Below are 17,904 nucleotides of genomic sequence, written 5' to 3' on the forward strand. Positions count from 1 at the left end.
AACTAGGAGCTGGTTCTTTAAAAAGGTAAACAAGATTGATGAACCTTTAAGTAGACTCACCAAGAAAAAGAGAGAGAGGACTCAAATAAATAAAATTAGAAATGAGAGTGGAGAAATAACAACTGACACAACAGAAATACAAAATGTTGTAAGAAAATACTATGAAGAAATGTATGCCAAAAAACTTGACAACCTAGATGAAATAGACAAATTCCTTGAAACATACAATCTTCCAAAAATCAATCTGGAAGAATCAGAAAACCTAAACAGACCGATTACACCAAATGAGATCAAAACAGTTATCAAAAAACTCCTAACAAAGAAAAGTCCGGGGCCTGATGGCTTCACAACTGAATTCTACCAAATATTCTAAGAAGAACTAAGTCCTATCCTTCTCAAACTATTTCAAAAAATTCAAGAGGAAGGAAGACTTCCAAGCTCCTTTTATGAGGTGAGCATAATTCTGATTCCAAAACCAGGCAAAGACAACACAAAGAAAGAAAATTATAGGCCAATAACTCTGATGAATATAGATGCTAAAATCCTCAACAAAATATTAGCAAACCAGATCCAACAATATATAGAAAAAATCATATACCATGATCAAGTGGGATTTATTCTGGGGAGGCAAGGCTGGTATAATTTTTGTAAATCAATCAATGTGATTTATCACATAAACAAAAAGAAGGAGAAAAACCATATGATAATTTCAATAGATGCAGAAAAAGCATTTGATAAAATTCAGCACCCATTCATGATCAAAACTCTCAGCAAAGTGGGAATACAGGGAACATACCTCAACATGATAAAAGCCATCTATGAGAAACCCACAGCCAACATCATACTCAATGGGCAAAAATTAAAAGCAATCCCCTTAAGATCAGGAAGAAGACAGGGGTGCCCCTTTCACCACTCTTATTTTCAATGGTGGTTACCTTTGAGTAATGAAAAGGGTCCCTACCCTGTTCATTGTAGTGAACTATTTTGTGAGTACTTTTGCACTCCATCGTCCTTTGCTACTGTTAATCTCCATCTTCTCCCCCTCTTTCTTTTTGTTGTTGTCACAGTTTAAATTTGGTTTTATTGTGTTCTTCTTGGAGCTTTTACTTGTGGCTCTGTTTTTTTTTTTTGTTCTTTGTATCTGATTGGAGAACCCCCTTTAGTAATTCCTGTAGTGGGGGTTTTCTGATGATAAATTCCCTCATCTTTTCTGTATCTGTGAATGTTTTTATTTCCCCTTCGTATTTGAAGGATAGCTTTGATGGGTATAGTATTCGTGGCTGAAAGTTCCTCTCTTTCAGGACTTTAAATATTGGGGTCCACTCTCTTCTAACTTGTAGAGTTTCTGCTGAGAAATCTGATGATAATCTAATGGGCCTTCCTTTATATGTTGTATTCTTCTTTTCCCTGGCTGCCTTGAGAATTTTTTCATTGCTGGTGGTTTGTGTCAATTTCATTATGATATGCCTTGGAGTAGGTTTGTTGGGGTTAAGAAAACTTGGAGTTCTGTTTGCTTCTTGAACTTGAGGCTTTAGTTCTTTCCACAGGTTTGGGAAGTTCTCATCTATTATTTGTTTGAGTATGTTCTCCATTCCATTTTCTCTCTCTTCTCCCTCTGATATACCTATTATTCTTATGTTATTCTTTTTGATGGAGTCAGATAATTCTTGTAGGGCTATCTCATTTTTTTTAATTTTTGAGTCTCTTTCTTCTTCTCTCTGTTGTGCCTCAAGTTGTTTGTCTTCTATTTCACTAATCCTCTCTTCTATCTGACCTGTTCTATTAGCTAAGCTTGTTACTTCGTTTTTCAGCTCGTGAATTGAGTTTTTCATCTCTGTTTGATTTGTTTTTATAGTTTCAATTTCCTTGGACATATATTCTTTGTGTTCATGGAGTTGTTTTCTGAGCTCCCTATATTGCCTTTCTGTGTTTTCTTGTATATCTCGGAGGATTTTTAGTATTTCTATCTTGAATTCTCTGTCATTTAGCTCCAAGGTTTCCAATATATTAAATTTTTTCTCCATAGATTTTTCCTCATCTAGCTGTGTTACCTCTCTTTCTTTTGTATCCATGATATTCGATTTTCTCTTCCTTAATGGCATCTGAGGGTGGTTTTGTTGATAGTATTAATGAAATTTAATAAAGAATAAAAAGTTAAAAAAATAAAAAAATAAAAAATCGAAAAGAGTTGTTTTTTTAAAAAAAATTAATAATGAAATAAAGAAAAATAAAATAAAATAAAAATTTTTAAAAAAGGAAGTTATTCCCCCCCTCCTTTTTTCCTCTCCTCTTCTCTCCCCTCTTTCTTGAGAAAATCTTGTGGTGGACTGTGAGTTATAACAAACAATGCCTGTGATGGAGGGCCTGAATTGGGGAAAAATAATAAAGGGGCAAAAAAGAGAAAAAAAATAAAAAGAAAAAGAAAAAAGAAAAAAAAAAGAGCATATGGACCCACAAAAAGCAAATAAGGAAAAAAATTGGGTCAAGAATAAAATGATTTGCTTTTAGGTGTTGGTTGTCTAAGAGTTATGATGAGAGGAAAACGGAAAAATGGGGGGACAAATTAAAAACTTACTATTGTATTTAGTGGAACAAGAACTAGATAATATGGAGAGCCAGGGATGGGAGCACTGCTAGTGAGTTAAAAAGGTGAAGTAAAAACCCCCCAAAATGCCACAAACATAGGTTTGAGTCCCAGATAAGATAATTTGTTTGTTATTGAGGTTTGAATGAGAGGAGATGTAAAGGAGAAAGGAAGAAACTAATATAGAGGGAGAAAAGAAAGAGAGAGAGAGAAAAAAAGAGGGAACCACTAAAAGAAGAAAAAAGAAAGGAGAGAGAGAGAGAGAGAGTTAAGGGTTTTGGAGTGCAACCCTCATAGAGAGAAAGGAAGAGAAGAGAAAAGATAATGGGAGATGTAACACTTATGGGTAGTGTAGTTCAAGGAGAGGAGAGAATAAGACCGGTAGAGAGTTAATCGGCCAAATTGGAGGAGGAAAAAAAAGTATCAAGAATGAAGATAAGAGAAACAAATGAACAAATATAATAAAATGGGATAGGTTATAAAGTCTGCAGATTATTCTTGATTTTGAGAGGTTATCTTCTTGCTTTTTCTTTTCTCTCCCTCTTCCTGGTCGGTGACTCTGTACCCCGGGTTCTGCCCCTTTGGCACGCTCAGGTAGAGGTTTGCAGTTGATAAGTCTCTATGGCAATGTCATGTATTGTGCTTTAGTCTCGTTGGGAGTCGAGGCTCATTAGCATTTATAGGCTCCGACAGTGAGAGAGTCCGTGTTCCTGGAGCCTTTCTCCTAGTCTTTCCTTCCTCAATTAGTAGCCTGATAATCCAGCTATGGGGTTGCTGCTGCCTCTGCCTGGATAGTAAGAGGCTCAAAGAGCTGGCAATTCCCCACTCTGTTTCCACTCAGCACAGGGCTCTGGGTAAGGCTCAGTCAGTCAGAGCTGCTAGCATAATCAGGCGGGCTTTCCGCCCACTCAAAGACCTCTGGCTCTGCCACTCTGTCCGGTAACACAAGCGGGCGCCCACTTCCGGGGCGCTTGGAGGAAACTCTCACTCACTGTCTGCGACCAGGATATCCGGCCAGCAGTCTCACGCTCTGAGTGAAACCCCCAACCGCAGGGAAAAGTTGCAGCGTTGGAATTGAGTCTCGCTCCATCCCCGTGCGCGGCTTTTGCAAGGCGCTGGGGCGGCCCGAGATCCCGCTTTGGCCCACACAAAGGCCCCTGACTCTGCCCCTCTGTGCGATAACACAGGCGCGCACTGCTGAGGCACTCGGAGGAATTGCTCACTCCTGATCTGCGAGCGCAAACCAGGATATGAGGCCGGCCGCGGTTCCCTCTGAGTGAAACACCCTCCAGCACGGAAAATCTCCACCGTTGGAATTAGTTCTCACTCCCTCACCTGCGTGGCTTTCCCAGGGTGCTGGGGCTGCCAAGAGACTCTGCCCTCGGCCCACAGAAAGGCCTCTGACCCTGCCTTTCCGTGGGGCAACACGGGCACCCACTTCCGGGGCTTAGGAAGAAATCTCTCGCCCACTAACTGCGCGCACGCCGACCAGGAAACCGGGTAAAATGGCCGCTCCGCTTGTCTTTCTTTGTTTGGGTTTGGCGGGAGTGTTAGCTTGTATTGCCCGGGTTGCCACAGGATCAGATTTTCCTCGGCTTGGATCTCCGTGCCACAGCCTGGTTCGGCCGTTTGTGCTGCGGCGGCCTGGATCTATTCACCCCCTTTGCCCGCCTCAGTTTCTATATTCACAGTTACCAGAGAAAGCCGCCCTGTTTAGGTTAGTGAGGAAGGCGGAGCATTTCTTACTCCCTATTTCCTTCGGGGTTTGGTTATATATTTAGCCAATTTTTCACTCAATCATACCTTTGGGTGTATTGCGAAGCATCTAGAAGCTCCAAGTATAGGTTTTTCTGTTTCTGGTTGAAGATCTTGTTGAGTTTTGGGGGAGATTTATCGGTATCGCTTCCTACCCCGCCATTACTCTGACGTCATCCTCACCACTCTTATTTAACATAGTCCTGGAAGTCCGAGCCACAGCAATCAGACAAGAAGAAGAAATAAAAGGCATTCAAGTTGGAAAAGAAGAAGTAAAACTATCATTATTTGCAGATATGATATTATATATAGAAAACCCTAAAATCTCAGTCAAAAAACTACTGGACCTGATAAATGAATTCAGCAAAATAGCAGGATATAAAATCAATACTCAGAAGTCAGAGGCATTTTTATACACCAACAATGAACAGTTAGAAAGAGAAATTATGGAAACAATCCCCTTTACTATTACAACCAAAAAAATAAAGTACCTAGGAGTAAACTTAACCAAGGAGACTAAAGACTTGTACTCAGGAAATTACAAAGTATTGTTAAAAGAAATCAAGGAAGATACAAACAAGTGGAAGCATATACTGTGCTCATGGTTAGGAAGAATAAACATCATTAAAATGTCTATATTACCCAAAGCAATCTATAAATTCAATGCAATACCAATTAAAATACCAATGACATACTTCAAAGATATAGATCACATATTACAAAAATTTATATGGAACCAAAAAAGAACACAAATAGCCTCAGCAATCTTAAAAAGAAGAATAAAGTGGGATGTATCATACTTCCTGATATCAAATTATACTACAAGGCCATTATACTCAAAACAGCCTGGTACTGGCATAAAAGCAGGCATATAGATCAATGGAACAGAACAGAGAACCCAGAAATAAACCCACAGCTCTATGGACAACTGATATTTGACAAAGGAGGTAAGGAAATACAGTCTTTGTATTGACAAAGGAGTATTGTCAATACTCCAATATTGTATGGAGTAAAGACAGCCTTTTCAACAAATGGTGTTGGGAAAATTGGACAGCTACCTGCAAAAAAATGAAACTAGATCACCAGCTTACACCACTCACAAAAATAAATTCAAAATGGATAAAAGACTTAAATGTAGGCCGTGAAACCATAAGCATCTTAGAAGAAAACATAGGCAGTAAGCTCTCCGACATCTCTCGCAGCAATATATTTGCTGATTTATCTCCATGGGGAAGTGAAATAAAAGACAGGATAAACAAATGGGACTATATCAAACTAAAAAGCTTTTGCACAGCTAAAGACAACAAGAACAGAATAAAAAGACAAATTACACAATGGGAGAACATATTTGACAATACATCTGATAAGGGGTTAATAACCAAAATTTATAAAGAACTTGTAAATCTCAACACCAGGAAGACAAACAATCCAATCAAAAAATGGGCAAAAGAAATGAATAGACATTTCTCCAAAGAGGATATACAGATGGCCAATAGGCATATGAAAAAAATGCTCAACATCACTAATCATTAGAGAAATGCAAATTAAAACCACAATGAGATATCACTTCACACTAGCCAGAATGGCGCTCATCAACAAAACAACACAGAATAAGTGCTGGCGAGGATGTGGAGAAAAGGGAACCCTCCTGCACTGCTGTTGGGAATGCAGACTGGTGCAGCCACTGTGGAAAACAGTATGGAGATTCCTCAAAAAACTGAAAAACGAACTGCCTTTGACCCAACCATCCCGCCTTTAAGAATATACCCCAAGAACACCATAGAATGGCTCCAAAAGGAGAAATGCACCCCCATGTTTGTGGCAGCATTGTTCACAATAGCGAAGATCTGGAAACAGCCCAAGTGTCCGTCAGAGGACGAGTGGATTAAAAAGCTTTGGTACATATATACTATGGAATACTACTCAGCCATAAGAAATGATGACATCGGATCATTTACAATAACATGGATGGACCTTGATAACATTATACGGAGTGAAATAAGTAAATCAGAAAAAACTAAGAACTATATGAATCCATACATAGATGGGACATAAAAATGAGACTCAGAGACATGAACAAGAATGTGATGGCAACGGGGGTGGGGGTGGGGAGAGGGGAGATGGGGCAAGGAAGGAGAGAGGGGGTGGGGGAGGGGAGGGGCACAAAGCAAACCAGATAGAAGGTGACAGAAGACAATTTGACTTTGGGGGAGGGGTATACAACACAATCAAATGTCAAAATAATCTGGAGATGTTTTCTCTCAACATATGTACCCTGATTTATCAATGTCACTGCATTAAATTTAATAATAATAATAAAAAGCAGAATTTCTTAGATGGTATGGGGCAGCTTATCATTCAGGTTGTTTCTTGGAATAAGTTCCTAGTTGGCATACAAAAGTTGAATGAAGAAAGAACAAATGAATGAATGAATGAATGAATGGCAAAGGGTTACAGGCAGTCACTGGGCACATGCACTTGCTGATTCCCAAGTTTTGCTGCATGAGTAAGAAGGACCCCAGATTACAATATTTCCCTTCTGTGAGGTCACCAGTAAGGCTCAACCTTTAGCATGTGTCTGATCTCATTTTGCTTTGCAGAGTTCAGAGAGAACAAAGTCTTCATGACATTGTTTTACATTGCATCTTTCTTCTTTACCAAAGGTGGGTCAGTGGAGGCTTTATATTTATTCCTCTTTGAAAAACAAGGTACCCAGGACTATTTACCCTAGAAAGCTAAAAAGCATTTCGTAACTTTAAATACTTTATGTTTCCTGTTTCAATCAAAAGATGCCTAGGAAAGGTCCCAGGCCAGATATACATGATCATCCTTGGACTCTGGGGCTGCCTGCACCCTTGGGTAGCTTTGGGGTTCGAGTTTTAGAACAAGTGTTCAGCCTGGCAGTGAGCCTGCTTCTCACAATGGGAGTTGTGGGTGGATGGGTGTAGGCTGCACTTCCCCGCTGCCTCTTCTAAAGAAACCTGAGAGACAGAGGGACAGCACTTAATATGGATCTTTGAGGTATGGCTCTGTAAGGTTGTGGATGCTAGCGGTCCTTTTGTTGGCTCCCTCTCCTCCAGGCGGGCCACCCTCCTGGGGACCAGTCCCAGGCCGTACAGCATCTGCAGAAGAGCATGATCCGTGCCTTGCCGGTGGGGGGCGCTCTTCCATGGGAACGGTTAGACGCCCAGGGTAGGGCGGGGCAGGGCGGGGACGCGGCCCCTCCGCCCCTTCAGCACCACCCCTTGCTCCGCCAAACTTCCCTTGGGCTCGGGACGCGTCGCAGCTGCTGTTGAAAAGGAGGGGCGCCGCCGCCACCCACTGGGTCCTCCGGTGCAACTCGTGCCAGGCGGGAGCCGGGCACCTGGTCGCCCCGTCGCGCACTGCCCGAGGGCATGCAGCAGCCGCAGGGGCCCCCGCTCCCGGGCTCGGCGGCGCGGGCGAGTGTGAGCGGTGAGTGGGCGCCAGGCACTTGGGAGGGTTTCCGGAGTGCAGCTGGCCGGGGCACGCGTGGGAAGGGCGGTTTGCAGGGGCCTCCGCAGGATCCAGCTTTCGGGGTTGCCTGACGTCCAGCCCGGGGCCCAAACCCGCTCCAAGCACCTGGGACAGGACCCCTGCGGCGGAGTGTAGCGCACCTTGCCTTTTACCACTGCGCCCCCTCCCCCCAAGAGCAAAAAGTATTCGGGATGCCGAAGCTGCGAAGCGTGTGCCCCGGCGGTGGGCTGGGCGCCGAGGGCGCGGCCAGGCTCCGCTCTGCTGTGGACAGGTGCTTCTCAGACTGTCCTGCCGGCGTCTATGGGAACATAGGTTCTCCCGCGGGGCTCGGGGATATAACAGTTACTCCTGGTACGGTGGTGTGTCAGGGAGCAGCTCGAACCATGCAAGGCATCTAAAACTTCAGGAAATAATTATTATTAACTAATAACACTGTTGGCAGGTTGTGCTTAGTAAGAGTGACGGTTCCCGTGGAAGACAAAAGTGCTTTGTTCTGTAGCAGTGTTACTTTATTGCTTTCCCTCAGCAAGCTGCGACTACCCAAAATTGTTTAGACATTTCTCAAGCATGTAATTTGAGGAGTGACCGTGAATGTTGAAGACAATTTAATCTTATTAAGGTAACCATGAAAACGACTCTTTAAAACATTTGTAGGCAATTTTTAAGTGAGTTATTTCCACGAAATGCCCCCCCCCTTTCCGCCCGTAATTTGTTGTTATTGCAGCATACTTACCTCCTCACGCCTTTGCCACCCAGAGCATTACCTGTCTTGGAATGTTACTTTAGAAGTTAAGGGCTGCCTCGCTTCTTACCCTTCCTACTTGTTTTCTATGAGTTAAAGAATAAAGTACCTGTTAGGCACAAGCAGATGATCCCTTTATAAGTAGGTTGTTATTCCATGCACTGCACCATGTTTCATTAATGCATGAACTTCTGTATTGCTAAGGTTGTTGGGTTTTCTGGTGAACTATCTATCAAGTTGCTACCCTGCTTCCCATGAGACATTGGGTCCAATTCTGTGTGATTGAGTAGTGAGTAGAATTTCCCCCCCTGCACCCCCCCCTAGAAGTGATACAGTTAGAAACACACAGCCTTGGCTCTGTTGATACCATGCTTTTCTAAACAAACTGAACTATTTAAAAAAAAAAAAAAGAAAGAAAGAAATCCCTGCAAGCAAACCCTTCCAATGAGGCTTATGTACTTGACATAAGCTTCCAGAGTTGTTTTTTTTGACCCAGTGTCATGACCCCGTATCAGAACATTTAACCATTTGGGTATAACTTACATTGGCTGTCACTGTCATAGAACTAGAAAAATAGATCATTTAGGCACATCTTTTTCTTGTATATTTTTGTCTTTAGAATCCAAACTTTGTGGCTTTGATTTAAATACAAATGACACACCCTCTTTTCTAAATCTGACAAATGCATAAATCAACTACCTGATACTTTTAGATCAGATCTATTTTAGTTATCTGGCTGTTTTATAAGACATTTGATAGAACAGATCTGTATGTTTTCTATGAATGAAAACTGAAATGAGAACACTAAAATTCTTGATTATTTTTTGCATATGTTCATCAGAATCTGAGAGTCTACAACATGTTCATTCTCTCATTTTTCCAAAACGCACGCATGGGCACACACACACACACACACACACACGAACAAATGTGCACACAGCATTGTAGCTGGGCAGCAACTAAGGCACACACTTTCAAAGTCATATCCACAGGATTATGGCTGGCTATTTCTCTTCTAGGTTTTCCATCTTCCTGCTGGGAACAAAAATCCACCATGACTTAAACCCATCCTCCTTTCTCTTTGGGCTGGAGCAAGGGGAATCGCTGTAACTCGATTGGGAATTACTATAGCTCAGATTGCCCATTAGCCATTCTCCTGGGAGTAGACATTAGCTCAGAATGCTTTCTGGCCTGTGATTATACCCAACAGGGTGGTTAAGTCTGATTGCAAGCTTCTAAATGGCAGAGCCCAGGCCCAAGGCATTATGAATGTCGTATAAAGAGAAGAGCAGGGCTCTTCAGTCAGACCAACCTTTGTTCCTGGCCAGGCTTTGTGACCTCGGATACACTGCTTTGCCTCCCTAGGCCTTTATTTCCTTGTCTGCAAAAATGAAGGTTATAGCCATCTCCCAAGATTAAAGAAAAGCACTTAGCACGGTCTCTGATATACACAAAGTACTCCTTAAATGCCAGTTGGCTCCTCTCCTCTCCTCTCCTCTCCTCTCCTCTCCTCTCCTCTCCTCTCCTCTCCTCTCCTCTCCTCTCCTCTTCCAGGTAGACATTAAAGTATTGACATTTCTGGAAATATGGGTGTTAAGAGTACATTGGTCCATCAAGAGTGCAAAGATAGATCCCCAAGCTATAGGTGACTTCGAGAACTTCCACACCCTTTCCTTACTTGCCTACCCCCTTCCGGCTGTGGTCCTTTTGCTCGTTCCTCATCAGCCCTCCTACAGGTACTGAGCTGCCTCCTCTCTGGCCTTGCTGATCCTGTGTCTCTCCTACTGGATTCTGTATGTATGTGGAGGAGTCCCCACATACATTTTCTACCCCAGGGATGTAGTCCTGCTATGGATGGGAGAGGCGTCTGCAGAAGCCCCGAGTGTGCGCTTTCACAGTGCTGGGTTAGAGAAGCAGTTGGACTATGGGGCCCAGGTTCTAATACAGGTCCCAATTTTCTGAGTTCTTATGACCTTGAATAAATCACTTGTCATCCTTGAATCTGTTTTCTCATTTACACAATGGGAATAATACCATATCTCCCCATGTATAAGAAGCACCTTTTCATGAAAAAATTGGGTCTAAAAACTGGGTGCATCTTATACAGTGGTTGTAGATTTTTTTACTTGCATTTCCCGCTTTTTTGTGCTTGTTTTTGCACTCATTGTTAAAGACAGTGACTCGTTATCAGACACAGATGAGGACAAGCTAACAGATGGGAGTTTGACAGTGATGAGGAGTTGTATGAATTTTATGATGAATTAAACTTGAGTTCAATAACTTTATGTAATATTTTTTTTCCCCAAATTTTGGGCCTCAAAATTACAGTGCATCTTATACATGGGAGAGTCATACATGGGGAATTACGGTAATTCCTTTTTCTACCCACCTACGTAGGTTGTTGGGTCCCAGTTGGTCATGTATGTGAAAGAGCTTTGTACTCCATGAGGGCCATATAAATATTGGGAGTGAAGAGGCAGGGCCTCCAGATGCAGGACACTGTGGACAGGCTGTGAGGTGGTAGGATCTCCATGTGGGTGTTGGGGCACTAAATGGACGTGGCTGCATTCTCTCCACGCCTCTCTCCTGCCTCTGATGTAAATGAGACATCAAGGACACAATCCCACTGAAGGTTGAGAAACTACTCCGTGGGGGCACAAGAGGGAGATAAATTTTAGGACTGAGATGACTTAATTCTGTGCAATTGAAGACAGAGGGCAAAGTTCCAAAGAAGCTTTATTTCCCTCTTAGAATTACCTGCATTGTCTGTTCATTGCAGTTCTTACTGGACAAAAACAGCGAGCTGACTAACCAGCCAGTATGTCAGAAGAGAGTGGTGGTGGCAGTCATCAGACATGGGAGAGAGGTGCCCCATGCAGTCCTCACTGCACCGTGCCTTCGTGTTAACATGGGTCTCTAAGGTTCACTCTCCAAATCACTCAAATCACTAAACTGACTCAGGGCATTTCCCCGTTTCGAACAGTTAAGCTAATTATTTTGTTCAGTCTGAAAAGTATGTTGCTGTCTGCCTGACCTGCCTGGTAAGCAGGTGAGTAGTAAGTAGCCAGTGAGAAGAAGGTTCTGATTTCCTGGGTTGTACCCCAACTCTTCGATCCCAGGCTGATGTCTCCTCTTCTTTTTCCTCTGCATGTCCTGGCCTGGCCTCTACAGCACCGGGCCCCTAGACTTCTGTCCTGTCTGCCTTTTGCCTTGAACTCCTCCCTTGCCTGTGATCCTGACACCATCCAGGCTCCATGGACCTTACCTCTCAGATGTGAATCATTCGTACACCTCAGGCTGGGCCAGACTTGCTGTCATTCTGGAAAACAACACGCCCAGTACAGCCTTCCTCACCCCTTTCAAAGGTTAAGCATTGGCCCCCTAGTTACTCATCAGCAAGTCCTATGTCTTCTTTGTTACCTGGGGCATTAAGCTGCAGGTTTTACTAGCCTTGGCCTTGACTCAGCCATGTGCAAATTCAGAGGTATCTAGGGATGTGTGGTGTGGCAGGTGGCAGGGTTGCGTTGGAATGTACTTTAGCCCCTCCATAAGCTGTACAAGTTTGCCCCCAAAGCCCTCCAAGCAAACACAAGATCTGCATGAAAGCAGTGTGCTTGCTTTGTAAATGCAGCTTTAAGGCAAGCCTCCTAGGGTCCCCTTTCACTGAGACTGCCCCAAAGACCCTCTTGTACAGAGATTCTGAAGCAGTCTCAGGATAATTCAGACTATGAGAAACGTGGGCTGTGGAGTCAGTCAGAGTCCTTTAACTCCCCAAGTGGAGCTAGACACCCAAAGATAAGGCTTGGAGTCCTTGGGAGCGGCTAGTAATTAAAGACTGAAACAAGGGATCAGGTAGAGAACACCACTGTTTTGTTTGTCTTCCTGCCCTGGTTGACTTTTAATAGATCAAGTCCTTTGAATTAGGGGCTTTTCCCCTGGCCTAAACTGTCATGTGGATCTAGCAAAGAGGAAATAAATATAATCTTTTTTTAAATATCCCCATAGCATTTAAATTAGTCAGGGTTTTCAAAAAACAAACAAAAACCAATACCCTATAGGATATATATATATATATATATATATATATATAGAGAGAGAGAGAGAGAGAGAGAGAGAGATTTATCGTAGAAATTGGCTCCTGAGATCAGGGAGGCCAAGAAGTCCCAGAGTCTGTCACCTGCAAGCTGGAGAGTCAGGAAAACTGGTGATGTCATTTAATCTGGGCCTGAAGGCCTGAGAATGAGGAGCACTGATGTCCAAGGGCAGTGAAAGATATATGTCCCAGCTCAACCAACAGGGCAGATTGTCTACCTTGTTGCTATATTCTGGCCCTCAGTGTATATCACACGAGGCCCACCCACAGTAGTGAGGGCTATATCTGCTTTCCTCTGTCTACTGCGTCTAATGCTAATCTCTTCCAGAAACACCCTCATAGACACACCCCAATAATGTTACCAGCTATCTGGGCATCCCTTCACCCAGTCAAGTTGACACATAAAATTAATTATTGCACCACCAAATCAGGAAACTGAATTGGTACAAAACTACCATCCAATCCATGGAGCCTGTTCATATTTCATCAGTTGTCCCCTAAATGTTGTTTTTCCCCTGTCTGATCTAAGATCCATGGTAACTTCATCATGTCTCTTCAGGAATTCTTTTTCAGACATTCCCTGTTCCTGAAGTCCTTGCAGTTGTACGGATCTCAGAGTATAGTTCTTACATTCTGCAGGATGACTCAGCCTGAGTCTAGCAGGTATTTCTGCAGAACCAGACTCAGGTCATGTGTTCCTGGCAGGAATACACACTCTGCTCTGCTCGGCACATAACACTAGCTGGTACAAAATGTCAACCTGTCCTTCCACTGGAAGATTGGCTTGAGTCACCTGGCTATGTTGGTGTTTGACAGATCTTCCCACCTTAAATTTATCATTTTTGCCTTTGAAATTTATTGGTGTTTGTGAGCAAGTATTCTAAGATTATGCTAATAGCTTATTCTCATTAAACCTCCACCTACAGCCTTATCATATTGATGATTTCAGCCTGAATCATCAGCCACCTCTATGAAGACTGCCAAATAATGAGTCTTCATTTCTGTCACTTCTGTATTTGTTAGTTAGCATTCTATTATAAGGAAGAACGTTTTCTCCCTCATTTATTCATTTATATTAGGAAGTATTCATGGATTTCCTTTATACTCAGGATGTTGAAATCTGTTACTATTGGCAAATGGTCCTCAGTTTGGCCAGTGGGAGTCCCTTTGAGCTGGCCTTTTGACATCCCTGTCATTTACTGAGCACTTCAACGTTTAATTTCTGGCACTACGTGATATTCCAGGCTCATCTTGTACTTTCCCTGACTTAGTCATTCCTCCCTTTTGATAGAGAATGGTATTCAGAAGCCAAGATATGGAAGGTGGATGTGCCCATTGTTCCTGGGGCGTCACTGCTTCAGGTCTCTGAAAGCACAGAGCTAGGAAATAGAAACATTTAAAAATTTTTCTACAGTACTCCATGTATTATAAAATTATTAATTCATACTAATACCTCCAATTCCAATCCAACACCCAGGGACCTTCTATTCTTTCCTCTTTATCTCTTTGTATTATATATATCTTCTCTGGCAGTTAGAAACTCAGTCCCATTATCTTTAATATTTGTACTTATTTGTGTACAGTACATCCCCCAACCACAAAGGCCATCCTGTCTCCTCTGTGTCCGCTGCCCTTCCCACACTGCCTCTTGTCCTTGGCTGCCACGCCTGCCAGCCCACGTGTCTTTGCAGCCTCATTATCAGCCTCCAGTTCCTCTAGCTCACTGCTCTGTGTGGCTTCCCAACCAAGCTGCCCACGCCTCTGTGCACCCAAACTGCCTCCCATTATACCTCATTGCCAGCCACATGCTTAGCCCTCAGTTCTAGGGAGAGAAGCAAAGAGAAGGCAAAGGAAGAGAGAGGATGGGAATGAAAAGGAAGCAAAGATAGAAATGGTATATACATTTTTAAAGTTTTAATACACATTGCCAGATTGCCCTCCCAAAAAAAATGGGACAATTTACACCAGGGGTCCCCAAACTTTTTACACAGGGGGCCAGTTCACTGTCCCTCAGACTGTTGGAAGGCCACCACATACAGTGCTCCTCTCACTGACCACCAGTGAAAGAGTGCCCCTTCCGGAAGTGCCGCGGAGGCCGGATAAATGGCCTTAGGGGGCTGCATGCGGCCTGTGGGCCCGTAGTTTGGGGACGCCTGATTTACATGTTCACCAACATATTATGAGAGTGCCATTTTCCCTAAACCTTTGCCAATACTGAATTTTATCCATCTGTTTAAATGTCAATCTGATCGCACTTTACTTTTGTCTCTATTACAGCCTATGCCATACTCAACCGTGTATTATATTTACTTCTGTTTTATCTTACCCTTTAGATCAGGGTTTCTCGGCCTTGGCACAGTTGATATTTGGCTGGATAATTCTTTGTTCGGGGCTCTCCTGTGCATTGTAGCATATATAGCAACATCTCTGGCCTCTACCCACTACATGCTAGTAGCACCCCTCAGTTATGCCTACCACAAGTATCTCTAGAGATTAGGAGAGGTCCCCGGGGAGAGTGGAGAATTAGCCCTGGATAACTATCTGCTGCTCTAGATAATGAGCTCCCTGAGTGCATTTTACCTCTTTATACATGGGTGCGGGTTTTTTTTGTTTGTTTTTTTGACAGAGACAGAGAGAGAGTCAGAGAGAAGGACAGATACGGACAGACAGGAAGGGAGAGAGATGAGAAGCATCAAATCTTCGTTGCTGCTCCTTAGTGTTCATTGATTGCTTTCTCATGTGTTCCTTGACAGGGGTGGGGGTGACTACAGCAGAGCAAGTGTCCCCTTGCTCAAGCCAGCGACCTTGGGCTCAAGCCAGTGACCTTTGGGCTCAAACTGGTGACCATGGGGTCACGTCTATGATCCCACTCTCAAGCCAGTGACCCCATGCTCAAGCTGGTGAGCTCGTACTCAAGCTGGCAACCTCAGGGTTTTGAACCTGTGTCCTCCTGGTCACAGTCCGACGCTCTATCCACTGCACCACTGCCTAGTCAGGCTATACTTGTTTTTATATATCTTTTTCCTGTATATAGTGAACAGTGGCAAAATCTCAAATGGACAGGAATGAGAGGAATCAGTGGCTGGGTAGAATCCACTCCAATGGGACCACTGGGTCTTGCCTATTACATGTATGTAACTTTTCACATATGTGAAATTTATGAACATCCAACAGAGGGAAAGGAAAAGAAATATCAACAAGGATTGCCACTAGGTCATTATTAGTCTTTCTTAGTTAATTTCCAGTTTAATTTCTTATAGGCAGATAATTGAAGTCTGTGGCCTAGGTCAACTGGTAGACTATTTAGTTGATGAAGAAAATAACATGCTTTAGGAGAGGGTGTTTCTTAAATGACATCATTCAACATTTTAGAAGTAAACTGGTTGCTTGCTCTTCTTAGTTTTCCCTAAAACAAGCAAACTGACTAATCTTTGCTATTTTCTATCATGTATTTAGAGTTTTAGCCTATCATTTTCATTTGATTATGTGAACTTGCCTCATAAACTTTTGTCAAAAATTCTAAGTAGAGATACATTTACTAATTTTTATTGACATTTACCATAATCATATTGTCTTTCTTCTGGAACCAGTAAATGTTTATAAAAGGGAATAATGTTGTTATAGAGGACAAGTCTGCATATTTCATCTCTTGGGGGACCATAAAATTAACCACTGAAAAAAGGCTGCAATGGCCAGTGTGGTGACAGGATCCCGGGACCAGAGGAATGACAGCTGGTCAGAGTGAATCAGTCTCTCCCAGGTTTAGTTTTTTTATGTGTAAAACAGAATGCTGCACTGCTCATCTTACCATGGGAGCAAATGGGAGAAGAGGTGTGAACTTACTCTGACATTCATTCAGTGGTATATCAACGAATATATTTTGATGGATTACTCGATGATCCAGATGGAGTGAGTGGTACTTTAGAGGAAGTATTATAATAGAGTCAGAAGGTTAAACATGAGGTTTTCAATGCAGCTGGCTAACCTCCTCTTACACGTGTTCATCTAGGACTAAATGTTTTCCGTGGTAATGGGAAACACCAGCTAATGACTCTGGACAGGGTGGTAGAGGAGAGAAGGTCTTGGTTTTGGGGTGGTTATTCCAGGGACTCATCCAGCCTGCGGAAGGGAGTTGCCCCCTTTTGTCTTCCCTCCCTGGTAATCTCTGTTGGGACCCTTTCTCCCCTACCTTTTGGGAACAGGCTTGCTCTATTGCTTACTGGACTTGTCTGAGGTCCATGGACTCAGCTGTGAGCTGAGGCCTTTATATTAGCCATATTATTCACTTTGTCCCATAACCCAACAAGTTAGAGTTTGTCTCCCTTTTGTAACAAAGGAAATTGAGTCTCAAAGAGGTTAAGGAACTTTCCCCAGGCCCCACTGGTAAAGAGCAGTAATGAAATTAATACTGTTTGTCAGAAGCTATTCTAAGTATCTTATTTAAATCTCCTAACTGTTTTAGGAAGAAGGTACTGTTATTCCCATTTTATAGGGTTTTTTTTGACAGAGACAGAGTCAGAGAGAGGGACAGATAGGGAGAGACAGGAAGGGAGAGAGATGAGAAGCATCAGTTCTCTGTTGTGGCACCTTAGTTGTTCAATGATTGCTTTTTCATATGTGCCTTGACCGGGGGGCTACAGCAGACAAAGTAACCCCTTGCTCGAGCCAGCAACCTTGGGCTCAAGCTAGAGATCTTGGGTTTCAAGCCAGAGACCGTGGGATCATGTCATTGTCCCACATTCAAGCCAGTGACCCCGCACTTAAGCTGATGACCTTGTGCTCAAGCTGGTGAGCCCATGCTCAAGCCAGCAACCTCAGGGTTTTGAACCTGGGTCCTCCATGTCCTAGTCCAATGCTCTATCCACTGTGCCACCACCTGGTCAGGCTAGATGAGGAAATTAAGGCACAGAGACATTAACTAACTTGCTGGTAAACAAGTCTTCAAATTCAGACCAGCTATCTTCAGAGCTTCTGCATGTGGGAATCTGGTTTCTGTCTTATCCCTGTATGTCTTTCTGGCGCCCTTGCTGAAGATCAGTTGACTGCATAGGTTTATTTTTGGGCTATCAGCTCTGTTTCATTGGTTTATACCTTTCTTTATGCCAGTACAGTATTGTTTTGATTACTGTAGCTTTATAATATATTTTTTAAAATCAAAGTATGAGGCCTCCAAATTTGTTCTTTTTCAAAATTGTTTTGGCCCTTTGGAATCCTTTGTGGTTCTATATCAATTTT

The 17,904-nt window shown here is 43.0% G+C and overlaps 1 protein-coding gene across 2 annotated transcripts in view; it reads left to right on the forward strand.

Moving 5' to 3' along the window:
- Positions 1–7,616: 7,616 nt before the first annotated feature.
- The window catches only part of LPAR3 (lysophosphatidic acid receptor 3), an 88,323-nt gene continuing 78,035 nt past the window's right edge, over positions 7,617–17,904 (forward strand). For both annotated transcript variants that reach the window (XM_066268774.1, XM_066268773.1), the window contains exon 1: positions 7,617–7,792. The gene's annotated coding sequence lies outside the window, so the exon portion shown is untranslated. The remainder of the gene's footprint in view (positions 7,793–17,904) is intronic.

Source organism: Saccopteryx bilineata, chromosome 3, assembly GCF_036850765.1.
Source record: "Saccopteryx bilineata isolate mSacBil1 chromosome 3, mSacBil1_pri_phased_curated, whole genome shotgun sequence".
Taxonomy (NCBI): domain Eukaryota; kingdom Metazoa; phylum Chordata; class Mammalia; order Chiroptera; family Emballonuridae; genus Saccopteryx; species Saccopteryx bilineata.